The following is a 6,000-nucleotide window of genomic DNA, read 5'->3' on the forward strand; positions in this document are numbered from 1 at the left end:
CAATCACCACCTGAAAGAAATCCCAGGAGGAAAACTTACAGGAATATCATAGACAAGTTTCAAAGCTCCCAGGTTAAGCAGAAAATACTGCAAGAAATGAGAAAAAAAAAAAAAACAATTTAAATATCACAGAGCTACAATCAAGATTACAGAAGACCTAGCAGCTTGTATGCTGAAGGACTGCAGGTGTTGGAACACTATATTTCATAAAACAAAAGAGCTGAGGATGCAACCAAGGGTAACTTACCCCAGCAAAGTTAAGTATAATTCTGAATGAAAAAAAAAAAGGCCATTTAATGAACTGAAAGACTTTCAGGTATTTGTGATAAAAAGAACAGAACAGAATGGAAAATTCAACATATAAGATCTAGGAGAAATACAAGGTAAAGACCAATTATAAAGGACTCAATAAGGTCAAACTGCTTACTTCTTATATGTGAAAATGTTATCAGTATTCTTAAGATTGTCATCATTATTTGAGTAGTTTGAAAGAAAGGCTTGGGCTGAACTGTGTATGATGGGTTGATTCTAAAAAATAAAATTGCGTAGGGAGAGATTACCTCTTACAAATAAGGCAAGAAAGGAAGATGTGGGGGGATGTGGAGATAGCGGGCAGTGCTGGAACCTTACTCAGAAATGAGTTAAAGAGGGAACAACATATACATCTACAAGGGTATAAAAGCCATCTAAATTTGGAAAGAAATAAGAGAGCAAGGGGATAAGATTAGGGAAGGACTTTTAGAGAGGCAGGTAGATTAAGGAATAGGAAGGCAAGACAGCAGGTAGAAGTAAATTAAACAAGTAAGAAGAGATAGGGTAAATAGGGCTATAAGAATAGTGAGAAAAAATAGGATGGAAGGAAATAGACAACAAGTAATTATAATTTTGAATGTGAATGGGGGAGATTTACCCATAAAACGGAAACAGACAGCAGAATAGATTAAAAATCTGAATTCAACATTATGTCTCTTTGAGGAAATAAAATAAAAATGAGAGATGCTGAGTTATAATAAAGGGCTGGAGTAGAAGTTATTCATGTAAAAAAAGCAGGGGTAGTAATCATGATATCAGACAAAGTTAAAATTAAAATAGGTTTAATTAAAAGAGAAAAAACAGGGAAACTACACTATGTGTCACCAATATTATTCAATATTGTTTTAGACCATTTAAAACAACTACATAGTATAAAATACCTGAGAGTATACCTGCCAAAACAGACACAGGAACTATATGAACATAAACATAAAACACTCTTTATACAAATAAAGTCAGATTTAAATAATTGTAGAAATATTCATTGTTCATGGGTAGGCAAAGCTAATATAACAAAAATAACGATTTTACCTATTTATTTATTTATCTATTTATTCAATGTCATCCCAATTAAATTACTAAAAAATATTTTACTGAGTTAGAAAAAAATAATAAAATTCATTTGGAAGAACAAAAAGTCAAGAATTTTAAAGAAACTAAGGGGAAATATGAAAGGAAGGAAATTTAGCAGTAAGGCAATAAATATCAAAACTATCTGGTACTGCATAACAAATAGAAAGGCAGATTAGTGGAACAGAGTAGACATACAATACACAGTAGTAAAGGACTATAGTAACTTTGTGTATGACAAATGTAAAGATTTAAGTTTTGGGGATAAGGATTCATTATTTGGTAAAAATTGTTGGGAAAGCTAGAAAGCAGTTTGGCAGGAATTGGGCATAGACCAATATATTAAACCATGTACCAAGATAAGGTGAAAATGGATACAATATCTAGATACAAAGGGATATATCACAAGAAAAGTAGAAGAACATGGAATATATTACCTATCAGACTCATGAATAGGAGAATAATATATGAAGAAATGAGATAAAGAACATTGTTGAGGTGTAAAATGGATACTTTCGATTATTTTAACTTAAAAAGTTCCTGTATAAATAAAACCAATGTAGCCAAGAACAGAAGGAAAGCAGAAAATTAGGAAAAAAACTTTCATAGCCAATCTCTCAGATTAAGGTCTCATTTCTGAAATATATAAAGAACTTGGTCAAATTTATAAGAATACAAGTCATACCCCAAGGGACATGAACAGGTAGTATTTCGATGAACTCAAAACTATATATATTCATATAAAAATGCTCTAAATCATTATTGATTAGAGAAATAAAAATTAAAACAACTTAGAGGCATCATCTTTAACACCTATAACATTGCTAAAATGATGGATGCTCTTCAATGAAGGAATGTACATATGTGTGTATTTGTTTACACACTGTATATATATTTGCATTTAATTATAATCTAATATGGAGGCGAGAAGGAGAAAAATAAAATAAAGTAAAAAGTGCACAACAGAGAACAAAAGAAAACCTAGAACAAGTACAGAAAAGCTGGGTAGCTTTGAAAACAATGTGGAGTATTTATTGCATAGGTTTTCTTGAAATGGAAATACATTGTTTTATATTGTACCCTCTCATATTCTGCTGTGTACATGGAAGGGTTCTTTTTTTTCTTTTCTCATTTTGTATTTGAGTTTAAAATGAATAAAAAAAGACTTTTGTTTTTTGTTTTTGTTTCTGGTGAGGAAATTGGAGTTAAGTGACTTGCCCAGGGGCACACAGCTAGTAAGTGTTACCTGTCTGAGGCCAGATTTGAACTCACATCCTCCTGACTCCAGGGCCGGTGCTCTAACCACTGTGTCACTTAGCTGCCCATAAAATGAATAAAAAATTTCATAAAAGAGACAAAAAGGTGTGTAGGCAGTGCAGATGGGCCACTAGCCAGGAGCGTGCCATTTGATACTACTAAAAAAAGTGCCTACCTGTAGCCAGGCACAAGGGAAAGAAGAGAACCCAGATATGGCACAGAGGGCTGCCCTTGTGTAGGAAGCAGGTACATGTGCCAACCGGTAGCTCTGTTGCTACCACTCATGGGTCTACAAACCTAGTGACGAGGGAGACCTGCCTCTTCAGAAGGTGATTCGGAACAAGGAGTAATTGTAGGCTGTAGGCTGAGTGAGGAACAAGTATGAAAGCAAACATCAGCTGTGTGATTTTGACCCCAGAAACAGCTACAGATCTCAAATCTAGTCCCCAACCCAATGTGAAATCTGCAATGGCCATTACATTTGTTGTATTACCAGCTACAAGGTATTACCACTCAAAGCTTCAGCTATATGGGAGCAAATGTTTTGGAAGACAAAAGACAAAAGAATTTGAAAAATTTTTTTACCTATCTCAACACCCAGCATAAAAAACATTGTTTATGATAAAAAGGAAATTAGTGTGACAAGGTGAACCAGACTTAGTTAAGAGCCACTTTCCAAACAAATAACCATCTGTTCAAGGAGACAACAGTTAGGAAGTATGGGGGACATGGAGGTTGGTGGGCAAAGGGAAGGGGTAAGGGAGTTGAGAAAGCATCAGGGGCTCCTGTGATGAAGCTGAGGAGCTAGACATTCATAAAGAAGTCGGTAAAAGAGTAGCCAAAAAACAGATATTTTCAAGGGGTAATCATCCATTTAAATGTTTTTAAAATGTTAAGGAGGTAAATGGTGCACTGATAGAGACACACTGAGTTTAGGGAAAGAACATGGGTTTGATGAACCAGATTTATACATACTTAAACAACTGAATTTTCAGACTTGTTGCTAGTCAGCAACAATTCCTGGCATAATGGGGAATAATGGAAAGGATAACTTGCTTTTTATAACCTTTTTTTCAGGGGAAAACACTAGCACTACCTTTTTTTTTTAAATACTGTCCCAAAGAGCCAACTTGGGAATTGATTTGTTTAGATGCAAGGAGCAGCTGTGCAATGACTCAGAAGGAAGTGTGCTATATATCAATAGTAATAAACGCTATGATGAGATTAGGAGAATTGATGGATTTAAATGTGAATTTAGTGTTACATTGGCTCTCTAAGACGAAGCGATTGCTTCTGTAGTATGTGGTATTTGAGTTAAGGCATCTATTTCCTTTTAGATGAGAGTATACTTTTTCCTTCAGATATATCCTCTTTACCTCAACTCAAAGGCAGATCAAGGTCAGGCCAAAAGGCTATCTTCAGAAGTCAATATGTAAGACTGAACTTACTTTGTTCATGTTCTCACTGACCTCATGTTACACAACTTATCCTAATATCTGCAAATAGAAACTTATCCTTGAATGTATCAGGAGACAAAAGGAACAAAGAACTATGCATTCCCAAGAAGTCATGTCAACCTTTGGGATTCTCTAATGATTAGAAATTGGCACTTAATGAGCAAAGAAAAAGTCATAAACTAGACTTATTTGATGTTGCTGTTCCCCAAACTAAAACAAAAGGTCATATCATATAAAATGAAGCAACACCTCTTTCTCCCACTGTGTCTAATAGATTGTTCTTCAACTGCATTGAGTTTATACAACTTCTGATTTGTTTTCAAATCTTAACCAAGATTTATTGTATGTGTGTGTACACATAGAAGTATATATAAATATACATGTTCTATATATGTACAAGAATTGGTAAAAAATGGCATGGGTGATGTCTTTTGATTTGGATTTGGATTTAAGTGAGGCAGAGTTGCACAAAGTTGTCAGCCTCGCTCTCTCCTCTAGAGTCATTACAATCCAGTGGCAGGACAGAATCAAGACGACTGGTGATGGCTCAAGATGCAGTGAACAACCTTGACGTCTCTGATGTCTAACCAAGCTCTAAGCACTCCACTGAGCCTACTTTAGCTGCTTTCATGGCTGGAAGAAATTATTTTCATCTGCCCATTCCACCAGGGCAAGTCTTCACATGCTTGGGGTAGACACCCCCCTTACTCACCAACAGGTTTGAGACCCCTTGGTTACCCTCAACCTGGTTTTAGTCCATCCACTGAAAGGGTTTACCTGGGTGTGGCCACTGTGCATGCTACGGCATCTTGGAGCCACAGCTGAGAATTAGGTGGAATAAGTGGACACCGAAAAGGGCTCTGCAGCCTTCACACCAGAGGTACTAGTCCTCCCTGAACACACCCTACACCCTATGTACAAGAATACAAATTTCTTGGGGGGGGGGGGGGGGGAGGGAAGGGAAGAGAATGGTTGATTTGAAGGCTTAAAGGCAGAAATAAGTTATAGATATTTGTTAAAATACTGTATTACTAACCAGGTACTGGCCTAAACATGGAAAGGTTCATTTGTTGATGGATAAATTGATGCTGATTGAATACCGCCACCTAGCACATTGCCTGGCACATAGTAGGCACTATATAAATACTATTATTATCATTATTATTATTAGAATTACTTCTTATACTTACTGCTTATTATGGTTATTTCAGTCTTATACTACAACCCAAGAGAACATCAGCTCAGTTTCTGGCACATAGTACATACTGAAATGTTTACTGACTAATTAAAGTGTACTTTACTTAAACTTTATATCTACTACCAAAGTACCTTGAATATTGGAGACCCTTAATGTTATAATGCTTGAATGAAACGTGGTTACAATTTACATTATAGCTTTTGTGAACAGCCTAGAAATGAAAATACTATTTATAACATTGTTCCTATTGGGAAATGCATGCCAAATTACTGTCACAGCCACTCTTTCAGCAGCAGTAGAAAAAATGACAATATTACCTGCATTCACTCCAGCTAAAGTTTGCTAAAGTTATAAAATGTTAATTAAAGATGTTCAAACTCTTAAAAATAAAATGAATCTCCCTATGAGAAAACTAGGTGGAAGAGTAGATTACAGTGCTAGGTCTAGAGTTGGGAAATCTTGAAGCCTCAGAAGCTAGACTTCTGTCTGACTCAAACTAGTTTCTTCATCTGTAAAATGGGAATAATAACAGCACCTACCTCCCATAGTTGCTGTGAGGATAAAATAAGATCAAAGCAGTTTGCAAACCCTACATACTATATAAATGCTAGGCTTTAATTAAGACTATTCTGTTTGGAATGTAATATATACGTACATTACACACACACACACACACACACACACACACACACACACACACACACA

The 6,000-nt window shown here is 35.6% G+C and overlaps 1 protein-coding gene across 2 annotated transcripts in view; it reads right to left on the reverse strand.

Moving 5' to 3' along the window:
• Positions 1-6,000, reverse strand: part of SCAF11 (SR-related CTD associated factor 11) — a 96,458-nt gene that overhangs the window by 31,948 nt on the left and 58,510 nt on the right. The window lies entirely within an intron of this gene.

Source organism: Vombatus ursinus, unplaced genomic scaffold (assembly GCF_900497805.2).
Source record: "Vombatus ursinus unplaced genomic scaffold, bare-nosed wombat genome assembly UNPS02013950.1, whole genome shotgun sequence".
Classification (NCBI taxonomy): Eukaryota; Metazoa; Chordata; class Mammalia; order Diprotodontia; family Vombatidae; genus Vombatus; species Vombatus ursinus.